At 42.1% G+C, this 14,683-nt stretch overlaps 1 protein-coding gene across 10 annotated transcripts in view; it reads left to right on the top strand.

Annotated features, from left to right (window-relative positions):
- Positions 1-14,683, top strand: part of Pcbp3 (poly(rC) binding protein 3) — a 196,208-nt gene that overhangs the window by 60,015 nt on the left and 121,510 nt on the right. For all 10 annotated transcript variants that reach the window (XM_029482487.2, XM_029482486.2, XM_029482485.2 and 7 more), the window contains exon 2: positions 5,785-5,884. The gene's annotated coding sequence lies outside the window, so the exon portion shown is untranslated. The remainder of the gene's footprint in view (positions 1-5,784; positions 5,885-14,683) is intronic.

Below are 14,683 nucleotides of genomic sequence, written 5' to 3'. Positions count from 1 at the left end.
ATGGCAGCGCCAACTCCCTATCACTCTTGACCCAGGGGATCTGTTACCCTTTTCTGACCTCCATGTGCATAAGGTGCATATGTGGTGCACAGACATACACATGGACATGCACTCATGTGTATGTACTCATAAGAAAGTACTTGGCAAAGCAACTTAAGGAAGAAAGAGTTTGTTTTGGCTCACGGTTCAAGACCACAGTCTGCCGTGGTGGGGAGATTGGTGGTCACGGTGGCAGGAGCTTGGGCATTACAGCTGCAGTCAGGAAGCCGGGGATGAGGCACACTATGCTCAGCCAGCCTTCTCTTTGGTGGTGTCCAGGAATGGTGCTGCCCATTTTTAAGGTGAGTCTGCCCACCCCAGTTAGCATAATCTAGACATGTGACCCGGTCCTCAGGCCAGTCAACAGGGCCTGCAAGAGAGAGAGTGGGGACTGAGGGGCAAGAGACACTAAGAATGGAGACAAGACAGTCTGCCTGATCAAGTCTCAAGTCTCGTTTATTGGAAGGCAACTATGGGTATATATGCACATGCTGGAGAGTGCAGCTGGAGACCCTTAACCACAAGTCCAGGATGTAGAGGAGAAAAACAAGATGTTATCAGAGTATGATCAGCTGTGGTGGGCTTCTTGCAAAAACATCATGCTAGGAAAACAAGTCTCTCGTCAGGGTGGAAAAGTAAATAGCCCGAGATGGCTGCAGAGATGATAGCTGCTTTCTGCTAAGAGTTGGCTCCCAACAGTCATGGTCAAAGGCTAACCTATCCAAAATAATCTCTCATAGATATGTCTGGGGGTTTGTCTCCTAGGTGACTGTAGAGTCTGTAGACTTGACAAACACCACCAACCATTACAGTTGCTGTGATTAAAAACAACAACAACGGGCTGGTGAGATGGCTCAGTGGTTAAGATCACCGACTACTCTTCTGAAGGTCTTGAGTTCAAATCCCAGCAACCACATGGTGGCTCACAACCATTCGTAACAAGATCTGACGCCCTCTTCTGGAGTGTCTGAAGACAGCTACAGTGTACTCACATAAAAAAATAAATCTAAACAACAACAACAACAACAACAACACAGTAAAGTAACTTAGTGGTAGGAAGAGCTGTTTTGGATAGTAGTTTGAGGCATGCAGTTTGTGATGTCTTGCTTGTCAATTTCACACACCTGGGAAGAGGGGCCTTCAGTTCAAGAATTTCTTCTATCAGATGGGCCTATGGGCATACCTGTGGGTATGATGTAGAATGATCCAGCCAACTGTGAGTAGTGTCATCCCCCGGCAGGCAGGCAGGCAGGCAGGCCTGGGCTGTTAAAGAAGGCAGCTGAGCCTAGGAGCAAGCCAGTCAGCAACACTTCTCTGTGGTTTCTGCTTCAGTTCCTGCTTGAGCTCCCACTGGAACTTCCCTCAGTGATGAACTGTGACCTGGAAGTGTAAACCAAATAAGTCCTTTCCTTCCCCAAGTTGCTTTTGTTCAGTGTCTTATCACAATAACAGCAAAGTGGAGCATAGTCCATCATACAAGGAGGATGTAGCACAGGCAGCTTCATGGTGGTGGGAGCATGCAGCTGGGACTCCTCATATCTAGGCAGATAAAGAAATAGGAGGGTGGGCATGGTGGCGCATGCCTTTAATCCCAGCACTTGGGAAGCAGAGACAGGCGGATTTCTGAGTTTGAGACCAGCCTGGTCTACAGAGTGAGTTCCAGGACAGCCAGGGCTACACAGAGAAACCCTGTCTCAAAAAACAAAAAACAAAACAAACAAACAGAACAAAACCAAAAAAGAAATGAGGGCAGGAAGTGGGGCTAGGATGTAATTAGTAAGGTTCACCTCTCTTAGAGTTCCACTCATCAAAGCTAGGTCTCACCTTGTAAAAGTTCTACCTTTCCTTCAAATGCTACCAGCTGGGGACCAAATGTTCAAACATATAAGCTTGTAGGAAAATGTTAGCATGTGAGATATATCTATATATCTATATGTATATATATGTATATGTGAGATATATCTATATATCTATATATCTATATATCTATATGTATATATACATATACATATATACATATATATATATATATATATATATGTGTGTGTGTGTGTGTGTGTGTGTAGGCATTTTATTGGGTTCTTATACCTCTACCTCCCTTCCAACCTTTATTCCACTCTGATCCCTTCCAGTCCTTCAACACTAGGTAGGAGAGAAAGAAGATTAGAGGGAAAGGGGGACGTAGACCTCCTTAGGCTACTTCCTGCTGATTAGGGATGTTGGGTTTCTGGGGCAAATCCAATCTTCATCATCAGAATATTCAGCAATAGCAAACCAGCAAATGCAGCAGCAGGGGGAGCAGCAGTCATCAGTGACTCTCTTGGGCCTCTCCCATTTATAACTTCTCCAGAGTCCCCAGAATTAAATTATCTGCAGCTGGCAAAAATCACGCCCCTGCTAGTGCATGAGGCAAATCATAATCACCTGCTGTGAAGGAGCCTCTTATCTCACATCTGGGATTAAAGCATAAACATATTCACATAACATAACTTTTTTTTTTTTTTTTTAAAGAAACCAAAGTTCTCACTACAGGGAACATTTTACTTCCAAGCTATGACTAGAATGAACTAGACCTCCCTTGCATAGTGTCAGATTTCAGTATTTTCCTCGTCAGCTTTAGGAGGGAGTCTGAATGGCAAGAATGTCACATGTACAGAGCCATTTGGTCAGAAGTTGCTTGCTCTTTTGGTGACTAGGGGGATGCTGAGTGTTTCTTGTCTGTGTGAGGGTGGTGGTCTGTGCACACACTCCCTGATGTACTTTCCCAAAGCTTTTCTTTCTTTAGCAGTAAAGAAAAGATGTACACTTATCTCCCACTCAGAAAGCTCTTGGCTCTTTGGGGAAAGTGGTTAAAACAAACTACCCAGACATTCACATTAGACTAGGTTTTCAACAGTCATGGCCATCAATGTTACTGTCTTCTACTTCTAGACCAGTGGTCCTCAACCTTCCTAATGCTGTGACCCTATAATACTGTCCCTCATGTTGTGGTGATCCCTGGGCTATAAAATTATTTCATTGCTACTTCATAACTGTAATTTTGCTACTGTTATGAATTATAATGTAAAATTTGATATGTAGGCTAACTGATATATGACCCCCAAAGCGGTTGTGACCTGCAGGTTGTAAACCACTGTTCTGCATCTTGTTCCATTGCAAGGTCTTCAAGGCAAATGACATGCATGGAGATGTCCCCTCCTATGATAACAGTTTCTTCTTCTTGAATACCCTCTGAAAGCCCAATATGAAGCTGCTTTACAGTAAACTAATTTTTTCTAAGTAGAAACAGTATACATTAAGAACATGATAAAACTATAACACAATAAGCATAGTCTATTGTCACTATGCAGTATTATATACTGTACATAGTTATTGTATTGTAGTTTTATGGGAATGGCCGTACAGTGAGTGTGCTTATACCAGCATCACAACACACCAGTAAGGCAGTGTGCTGTGGCATTTCAGTGGCTGCTGTACTACTGGGAAACAGGACTTTCTCAGGTCCTTCCTAATTTATTTTTTACTGTATTTCTCAGGCTGACCTTGAACTCATAGGCTCAAGCATTTCTCTCCTGGCTCAGCTCCTTTATTCTCTGATGAGACTGCTGTGGTCTGTCACTGAGTGAAACATTGTTTGGTGCTATATCACTGTATTTAATAACTAAGTCTCAGCCTATATAGAATGCTTACAGAAGGAAAAACTGATATGCAATCATGGGAGCTGTTGTGTTCCTTTTAAAATAATTGGTAGATCACATGCACACACACAAAGTAATATTGAAGGTTTTAGTGACACATGGCAGGTTCAGTTATATGGTCATACACACAACCTGTAGCCTATAGAGATATGTAATTCCTTGAAATATGTGAAATATTAAAAAAATCTGTTCCTTATTTGTTCATCAGGTAAATCTCAAATTCAGACCATGTTTTTTGACCAAAAGAATCAAGTAAGAGCTAATAATGAAACCACAGAGAAGGAAAGCCAATGTGTTTGACATTTGAAAAAAAAACCAAACATTCAAATTACATAAGTCACAATGGAGTTATCTAGTACCAAATGATGACCAGGGTAAACAAGACAGAAAACGTAGTACTCAGAACAAAACTGATGTCTTTAAAGTTATGCATTTTAAAAAGATAAAAGTTGAAAGTTCATGTTCCCAAGTCAAAAAGCTAACAGAAAATAGAAAAAAAAAGGAAGGCTAAGAATAGAAACCATGACTGGGAGTACACATCATCATCCCACCAGGGGGAGTATAAGTGATTATTGCTTTGCTCTATCACCGAGCTCTCCCTTGGATATAGGCACGAGTTTTCAGTTCTGTACCCCAGGCTGCCCTTGAAGCTGAAATTCTCTTGCCTCTACCTCTGCCTCCCAAGTACTGGCATTATGTGTGTGGGGTTATGGGGTTAAGCATGGGAGAGTACACTAACACTCCTATGATGCTGGTTACAATTTGGATGTTAAGCCTTGAGTTTTGGATAAGTGTCACTTTGTCATGCTGGATAACCCTTCACATGTACTTCTGGATCTAACTTGTTAGTTCTTTGTTGTGATTTGTCTCAGTCTTTATGTTTGTCTCAGGCTTCTGTGAGTTATTTTTTAAATATGTTTTTTTGTGTCAGACTATTGCTGGCCTCATAAAATGTCATAGAATGGAAGAGGATGACATATGACATATTGTTATGTTCTTTGAAAGAGTTAGGGAATAATTGGCGTTCATTTAAAATAACAAAACAAAAAACCCAACACTTTGGAGAATTTACCAAAAAGCTACTTGGGGAAAGTTTTGTTTCCTTTTTTTTTTTTGTTTTTTGTTTTTTGTTTGTTTTTGTTTTTAAAGATTTATTTTATTTGTGAGTACACTGTGGCTGTCTACAGACACACCAAAAGAGAGCATCAGATCCCATTACAGATGGCTGTGAGCCACCATGTGGTTGCTGGGAACTGAACTTAGGACCTCTGGAATAGCAGTCGGTGTTCTTAACTGCTGAGCCATCTCTCCGACTCCTGAAAAAATTTTTTTCTTTTCCTAATTCAATCTCTTTACTTGTTTCAAGTTTGTTTATATTTTCTAGGGTTAGGGTTTTTTTTTGTCTTGTTTTGTTTTGTTCTTTGATTTTTGTTTATGTTTATAGGGTTTTGTTAATTTCTTCTATTTTGTTGATATAAATTATTCTGTTTCCTTATTCTTTTTTTGTTTTGTTTTTTGTTTGTCTTTGTTTTTTTTTTTTTTTGTTTTCAAGACAGGGTTTCTCTGTGTAGCCCTGGCTGTCCTAGAACTCACTGTGTAGACCAGGCTGGCCTCAAACTCAGAAATCTGCCTGCCTCTGCCTCCCGAGTGCTGGGATTAAAGGCATGGGCCACCACGCCCGGCTTCCCTTATTCTTTTTATCTTTGTACATTTAGTAGTAATAATGTCCTTTGTTTCTTGATTTTAGTGATTTTTAATCTTGTCTTTTTTTGTTTACTTTTGTTTTGTTTTTGTTTTTGTTTTTGTTTTGGGACAGGTTTGTCCATGGCCTTTGTAAGGCACCAGCTTTCAGTCTTGTTTCTTGTTTCAGTCTTGTTTCAGTCTTTTTTCAGTCTTGTTTCAGTCTTTTTTCTGTCTCTTCGTATGTTTTTTATCCCAAAATCTACTGTTGCTTATGATTGAATGGGGTTGAAGTTTCTCTCCCTTTCTAGTTTTCAGAGGTAGATGCTTCACTTACTGAGTTGCCATTCTTCCTTGTCAAATGTAGGTGGTTTTCCTGCGGTGAACTCCTGCCCTGCCTTCCGGTAGCTGGCGCGTGGCTCCCAACCCTGAGCTCTCGGTGAACCTGGGAAGGGGATGAGAACAGGGTAAGTTAAACACCTTCTTACCATGTGCTGTTCTTACCACGATCTAGTTGTTGGTCTTGAAAAATGGACTCTTGTATTCCTCCAACCTTTTCTTTCCGGAGTTCTTAGACAGGCAATCGGGGAGAATTTTACTTTGTTTATATGGAAGAGAGGGTGCTGGAAGTGATGATTCTCTTCCATTCCCACTGGCCTAGAATTAAGAATTAAGAATATGATTAGTATGAGGTGTTTTATGGAAATGAATCATATGGCTCACAAGGAAGTGAGTTGCATAGTTTGCGCATACATGCTGGAAAAGAACATAGTATCAGCCTGCTGACTCCAATGTCAAATGCTCTAAGAACTGAGGAAGTAAAGCCTGTGGAGAGCCCACGACTTTCAGAGCTTCTAGACAGGCTGCAGCCGAGTTTCTCTAGGGGGGTTAAGCTATCAGAGAGGGTGTGATGGGTATCCGTATTCAGAGTGTGGAGACGTCTGCAGCATTTCTAGCTGAGCATTCACAGTGCTCTGAGCAAGGTCAGTTTGTCCCTTGGGTCCAGGCCTATAGTTGATGCTGAAGAAAGGGGTCTCTGCATAGGAAATCTCCCAGGTATCCATCCATCGCTGAGGGAGGGAACAGCTAGAGTTGCTCTAGGGAATTGAGAAACCCCAAGAAGATCTGTAGTCTTAAAGCAGAAAATATGGACAAATCTTTTGTCCCTAACCATGCTACCACATCTGGGAGTTAAAAGAGGACCAACACTGTAAGGTAAAATGTAGCATATGTCAAAGTTCATTCAGTAAAAGGAAATGGTAACCTGTCAGGGTCAGGTGATGAGCAGACACCTCACCCGCAGTTTGCCAAGAGAATTGTGAGGAGTGGCAAAGGTTTTTAATATCTGAGCGTCCTGGTACACTCACTATTTGTACTTTGAGACTTAATAAGTTAAATATAAACACTAGTCTGAAATATGTGTTACTGTTAGTGAATTATTCTGTTAGTACATTGGCAGTGACGGCATGCAAAAGTGTAGAGATCACGAAATTGATGGCTGAATTTAGATTGTTGGAGATGCGGGCATACATCACCTTGCAGCTACCCTGGTAGGACCATAGTAGTAGCCTCACCTACTGCCTTTTGTATTTTTGATAACAAAGTTAACTTCCCTGGCCTGGAAGTTGTATCTCAGATCTTTAGAGAGTGGGATGCATGAGTTAGACCAGCTAGCTGGTGAGCTAGACTATATAGTTGTATATTCTGAGACGATTTATACCTCGAGTTTGGTCTGGTCTATGTTTCAGAGTTGAAATAGAGGATTCTTATACTCTTGCATGCTGAGATAACTCAGCCAGAGCTTCCTTTACGTAGAAGCTTTGTGGTAGCTTCAGACATTTGAGGGTGTCTTGTTTACTGGTGACCCTTTCCTTCAACCTGGTGGAGAGTAGGCATAGTATTAGAGTCTAAACTCTTGTGCTCAGGCATGTCTGTGAGTATTTCTGGAGGCTACCTTTGGTGAGAATTGACCACAGACCGTTATAAACTGATGCCACGGTGATGTTGAATCCTGCTCCAATGTTACTACGATTAGATTCATTTAAAAAATAATTGTAGTTGAAAATCCCTGAGTTTCTTGTCTCCAGCGTACTCACCTACATTGTTGGATCTTTGGTGTAACTTTTCTTAACCCCTCACAGGCCTGGTCAGATCCATCCCACCATGCATATCCTAGTCAGATGGTGAGCCCGTATTTCACAATAGGACACAACTACAAGCCAGCTCAGAGTGAGGCTGACCCTACCACTCAGAGACAGAGACAGTGCCCAGGCATGGCTCACCTACTGTCTCACTCACCATTGACTTGAGATTTGTAAGACTTGTACTTTGTCCATGAAGCACAGAGCCTGAGAGTGTCATCTTATGTCCTGGTATGGCTGTAGAAAGCAGCTTTTCAGAGGGCTCATTGTTCATGTGTATGAGAAACTTAAAAAAAAAATTTATGGACCTCGAAAATTTCCCCCCACTTCTGACTTTACCTTTAGGATGTAGTCAGAGAAATATTAAATTTATGTACAGAAAATACTCATTATAGTATTAACTTAAATAATTAACAGTTGGAAGCAATCAAATAGCCCCAAATAATAAGAGGATTAAGTAGATGAGTTACTGTGTTTCTATATAGCACAATGGGATATTAGATAGCAATTAGTGTTCATAGAAGTGACTCATGACATGAAGATATACACCAGTACACTGGCACATGGGATTAGCATGTATAAGGAATGGTGAATACAACATAGAGTTCCCTGTTTGTCTGTATGTATGGTGCATGCGCAGGAAGGTATGGCTTTTAAAGCCCAAGGAGGTACAGCTGAAGCTTTGTGACGTCTCCGTGGGAGGTTGGACCAATGCTACTCAGTTTCTCACATTTCTGAATGTTCTAAGTTTCCCTCAATGGGCACATGCCACTTTTATATTTACAAGAGAAAGAACATATGTTTTTATTGCTAGAGAATAATTATGTAACTATTAACTCGATCCTTTAGTCCTTATAGAAATATTGTTTTGTTTCAAGATAGGTGTAACCATGGAAAGCTTCTTGGGAGAACACAAGCCACCGTTAACACTTGTGTGTGGGAACTGGGGGTATTTCTTGTGCTTTCCTGTAATTCCCAAGGTTGCTACACATAGGACAGGCACACATCCTACAGTGGCCGGTGCTTATGGAGAGCTGGGTGTGACTGTATGGCCTGCTGTCTGTGCAGGGAGCCCGCTGTGGTAGACCGGGCGCAGCTGATTTCTATGACCCTGATTGCCATGTGGTAGGTTGTCTGGAAAGTCCAGCAGATGTATTTTTAGGCAGTGCTGGTGAGTGGACAGATAGAGCCAGTCTGGCAATGAAAGTGACCCACTCAGAAAGCTAGGGAAGTACTAGCAAGGAAGTTGACATTTTTAACATAAGTCCACACATACTGACACCAAATCAAAAACTTCTTAACAGACCATTGGAGGCTTATCATAAATAAAATGTACCCATCTGATTAAAAAATTGAAATATGAGTATATACACCTGTGATGGTTTGAATATGCTTGGCCTTGGAAGTGGCACTATTAGAAGGTGTGGCCTTGTTGAAGTAGATGTATCCCTGTGGGTGTGAACTTAAGAACCTCATCCTAGCAGCCTGGGAGTCAGTCTTCCACTAGCAGCCTTCAGATGAAGATATAGAACTCTCAGCTCCTCCTGCACCACACCTGTCTAGATGCTGCCATGCTCCTACTTTGATGATAACAGACTAAACCTCTGACCTGTAAGCCAGCCCCAATTAAATGTTGTCCTTAAAAGAGTTGCCTTGGTCATGGTGTCTGTTCACGGCAGTAAGACCCTAACACCTAGGCCTATACTTACCTAATGTATGATCTATTGGTTCTAATAGGAAAATAAAACAACAGCAAAAACCCTTCCTCCCTAGATGTGGGCAAGGCACTGAACTTCTCTGTGGAGGGATTTCTCTGCCTGGATATCTGCATGGAGGGACGGGCCATAGCCCTTTGAGGTCTGCATCCTCCCACCTCCACAGATGCGTCATGGCTACACATTGTCCTCAGGATGCTATTTTTTGAGTTGGAGGAGTAAACAAGCTCATCCCCAACTATTTCCTTCCCGTCCCTCTGAGACCTCGAGTGCTAATTATTTAGAAATGGTAATTGTACCAGTGAATCTGTGCTGGGAATTGAGTCGGAACACCATCGCCTGTCCTCCCCCAGTAGGAACCCTTTTAAGCCCCAGCTCGTCCTCCTCCTGAATCTTGTCAGCACTGCAGAACTCTGTTCTGCTTTCGGAGGCATGGTAATGAGATACTCTGCCCCTAGATCTGCACGAGTCAAGGTCGCCCTCCCTGTGTCTGCTTGGATTGGGGAGTTCTTTATTGCAAGCCATGAAGATCTTAGCGGCTGCGGATATATTTAGCAAAATGGCACCCAGGAGTGCCTAAACACCACATTTCCTGATGTATCCTTCCATAGACCAGTTCATCTAGTCCCAAATTGTCAAGGTGGCCTTTGGAGCGCTGGGCTAAAACCACTCACAGGACAGGCCACAAGTACTGCCTCTCTCTCTCTCTTTCTCTCTCTCTTTCTCTCTCTCTTTCTCTCTCTCTCTCTCCATTCCTCCCTCTCTCCCTCTCTCCCCCTCTCCCCCTCTCCCTCTCTCCCTCTCTCCCCCTCTCCCTCTCTCCCTCTCCCCTTCTCCCTTCCCTCCCTCTCCTGCTTGCTCATCCCTTCCTAATGGGAAAGGCTCCAGAAGACCATACAGCATTAGAGGGAGCTTCAGTCTTACCCTGCCATGACATGAGCATAAAGCCCATGGAGGATGTTAGCTGGGTCACTGAAAATGCGCTAATAACAAAGGTATATTAGACGTATGGTGGTGTGGTGTGGTAGAGTGTGGGACCAGAGACCAGAGCAGGAGAAATTGGATTGGAACTTCAAAGGGTCTTGAAGGAATCTCCTTTGCTAGCAGGTGGGACATAGAGGACACAGCTATATCCAGAGCCCTGGGTGGAATATTGCAGTGTGCTATAAAACTGTGTGCTCCAAAGTAGGAAAGTTATAGAGAACTCAAGGGAGATACCATGACTGTGTGTGCCATCCTCAAGTGCTCTAAAAGCACTTTGCTTTTTCTTTTGCCTTATTACTTCCTGTTTTAGAAATATTATCCTAATGAAAACCATTTCTGTTGTGGGTGAGTGGCTTCACATCAGTCAGTGCTGTGGTGTATATGTAAATGCACTGTATGTGTATGTGTATGTGCATGTGTATGTGTATGTGTAGTTTATATGGAAACCCATGCCTGGCTTGGCTTGTGCCACCTGGATGCCTTTTGCACTGCTGTCACCTGGGTATCTGCAAGTGCAGCACCTGAATTCTGGACAGAGAGCATCTGATCAAATCCTCGTGTTCTGATTATGTTTTTTAATTCTTCCATTTAACTGAATTATCTGGTGCTAGATACAATGGCTCCTCCTTTCATTTGAAAAGTCTACTTTATTCTGTGACTTTTTTTTTAAACAAAAAAGAGAGATGGTGGAAAGAGAACACCATCAGATGTGGAGGCATGCACTTCCTGGAACTCCCTACAAACTTCTCCCCACACCCCACTAAATACTCTTCAGTATGCTGTCTTCCAGGGACAGGGCCATGACCTGTGTGTTGGTTCCCACTTCTGCCTGTCGTCTTTGTATGTGCTCCCCCAGTATCTGCTGGGAGCTGTTTCCCAGGTCCTGGGCCATTCATTGCCCATTGCTTGTGACAGAGCTGAGGTCCTTGGTACCATGCTGCTCTCTTCTTAGGGTGAGGAGAGAGAAAACAGTTACTGGAAAAGTTAGTAGCTTATGCTGGATAGACTAAAGCTATACGAGAATGATTGGGACATTGCTTAAAGGATGGTCATGGGAGACTTTTCTGAAGAGCTGATGGCTCAGTTAGGTGACAGGTGTGTGGCCCTGGGGCAGAAGTAGCCTAAGGTGAGATGGGGGATCGTTAGAGTGGAGGGATCCAGGTGGCACAGGCTGAGCCAGGTTCTCGCATTGGCATGGGTTTACATGTACACCCCAGCACTGAGGAGGAGCCACTCACCCACAACAGAAGGTTTTCATCAGGATGATATTTCCTAACAGAGACTAATGATGAGGCAAAAGAAAAAGTAAAGGTTCTACACCTTTAGGACGCTTGAAGATGGCACAGTCATGGTATCTTCCTTGGATTCTTCTCTATAACTTTCTTACTTTGGGCACACAGTTTTGGGGCCTACTGGGGTATTCTAACTAGCTAGCACATGCACCCAGAGTACACTTCTCTGGAGTGAAAGGACAGCTGGGGCTATAGCGACATGCAGAGAAGACCTATGACATGGTCAGGCAAGCAGGGGGACAGGATGATTGCTAAGAAGGTCTGCTGTCAGCTCTCAGTACAGAAGTGTATGCATGAGTCTGCATTCCTTGTTGGCTACAGAGAAGATAAGGGAGGAGCGTATTTAGTGCCCAGGTTGCACCAGTCTACAGAGACTCCTAGGTTATGATAAGGGAGGGAAGGTACTGATAGATGGAGTATCAGAGTGTGTGCAAAGGATTGAACAACATGGAGGGTCGGTCAGGGAGGCTGGGTGAGCATCTCAAGTTCTCCCTGTGTTCCAGGAGCATCAGGAGAATTCTGACCCCTTCATAAAGGCAATCTCCTTACATCTGAGAAGGTGTTCTTCTCTAAAACCTGTTTTCTTCCTCTGATATGGGTGTTGTCATTCTACCTTTTACTTGATGTTACTACGGCATATCTTTCCCCATCATTTTATCAACCTGTGTACATGCTTATATTTAAAGATGTTTCTTATAAAAAGCACTCACTCAGTATGGTCTCTTTGTGTGAGTGTGTGTGTATGTGTGTGTGCACGTGCATGTGTGTTGGGGGATGTGCTAGGGATTGACTGAACTCAGGGTTTTGTGCCTGCTAGCAAGTGCTCTATCACAGAGCTACTTCCTGTCCCCATGGTCACTTTTTAGTTGAGTTTTTTTGTTTTTGTTTTTGTTCTTTTTGTTTTTTTAGATTTATTTATTATATATCTATATATGTACATATGTAAGTACACTGTAGCTGTCTTCAGACATTCCAGAAGAGGGAGTCAGATCCCATTACAGATGGTTGTGAGCCACCATGTGGTTGCTGGGAATTGAACTCAGGACCTCTGGAAGAGCAATCGGTGCTCCCAACCTCTGAGCCATCTCTCCAGCCCCCTTAGTTAAGTTTTTAAACCTATGTAGTTTAATCAGGATGGTCAGACCATTTGTGTTTAATATGACTGTGTATAACTTGGTCATTTTGCTATGGGTTTTCTATTCTCAAGTTTTATTAGATCCCTCTTCCAGTTTTGGATGGCCAATTTGATCTCCTTTACTATCTTATTAGCTATGTCTATCGTTGGTTTTTTTTTTTTTTTTTTTTGAGACAACTTAGGGATTGATTATTCATGGCACTCATGGTATTATCTCCAGTTCACACAATTCATTTGAATGCACTATTAGTCCACACATAGTATAAGCCCATACGGTAATCTATTTCCAGTTCACTGCTCTTGCTCTCTAGGTTATAATTATCATACATCTCTACTTCTGTATTATTATGACATTAGTATTATTTTTGCTTTAAATGGTCTGTTATCTTTGAAGATAAAAAGACATACCTTCTATATTAATGTCTTTGCTGTTTCCAATATCTTTTCTTCCTCCAAGTCTGAAGTCCCTCCCTTCCTTTCCTTTTACATTTTGGACTTCTTTTAATGTTATTTGTAGTTCAGGCATGTTGGATTGGATTAGTTTAGTTTTTGTTTGTTGGAAAAATTCAGAATTATCCTTTGATATTTGAAAGTCTTTTTCATCCACCATTGATGGCTTTTCTCTTCACTAGCCAGGGATAGCATTTCATTTGCTTCTGGGTTGCATCCTTCTGTCTAAAACATCCCCCCATCTACCATGTCTGTGTTCATCCTTTTTATATAATGTTTTTTATTTAGAAATAAAATTTATTGTTTATGTATATTTAAAGTATACAGTGGTATTATGGGATATATACAAATGGCATAAAGGCTACTATAATTATAATTATTCTTTTTGTTTGTTTTTAGGCTAGAACACTTAAGTAGATTTTAATGCCTTTTATTTTTGTGGCAGCTTGAAAAAATACATTGTTCACATTTATTTGTGTATATGTATATACATGCACATATATGTGCACATATGTATCAATGCACATGTGTGATGGTGTTGATGTGGAGGCCAGGGGACAGATTGTGGGAGTTGATTCTCTCTCATTGTGTAGGTTCCAGGGATTGCCCTCAGGTCATCAGGCTTGGTGACAAGCACCCCCACTTGCAAAGTCAGCTCAACTAGCCCTCTGGAAAAATTTAAGATTTTTCTTTTAGGTAATTGATTATGATGTACATTGGTTAAATTTTTTTTTATTGTTTTTTGGATCTATGCATTTATGCATGTGCTCAAAATTTTTAGCCAAATCTTTAAAATGCTTTGGGCATTTTTTTTTTTTTTGGTCTTATACTGCTCTTTGCATCTCTACTTGGAGTGTGTCTCTAGCTTTGGAGAGAGATTCTTTATGTCTTTATGCTTCATTTTACAAAGTTTTTAGCAGGAGACTTGGTTTTTAAGCAGTCTGTCATAGAAAACCTAAGTAAGAATAATAGCTGTTAATATTAATGAAGCACCTGCTTTGTGCTGGCTATCTCTAATATCTCCATTAGTTATTATCTCCATCCCTATAGTGCTTCTTCAAATGGGTATTGCTATTTCATGACCCGCCCCCAGCCCAGGCTTAGAGAGGGAAGGTACTTTACTGAGGTTGTAAGTGGTAGGCCAGATCTGACTCCATGGTAGTGAGATGAGAGCTCCCAGGCAAGCCTCCCACTGGGCCTGACAGCAGCCCTGTGAGGCTCTGGAGAGTTCAACAGTCACAGATCACTGACCTCCCTGAACTGTTACAACAGAAAAGTGGTCACATATTCATAAGCCTCCCATGAGAGATGACAGGAAAGGCTGGGGACTTGGGACATGTGTAGTCCTGGAGTCCCGACTATTATGCAGAGAGCTTTTATTAGCAAGTTGCTGGGCCAAATGCCTCCCTTTGTTCCTTCATTCACTCATGTGCCTGATGTTCCTGGGAAAGGCCGGGCATTCCTCCAGCATATTGACATCCTTGTGGAGGACACAAAACATGGCTGCAATCAGCTAATACTGTATATTGTATGCCAGGCCATAAAGGAA

Source organism: Mus caroli, unplaced genomic scaffold (assembly GCF_978045245.1).
Source record: "Mus caroli unplaced genomic scaffold, Mus_caroli_1 scaffold_9, whole genome shotgun sequence".
Taxonomy (NCBI): domain Eukaryota; kingdom Metazoa; phylum Chordata; class Mammalia; order Rodentia; family Muridae; genus Mus; species Mus caroli.
This window is presented reverse-complemented; position numbering and strand designations above follow the sequence as displayed.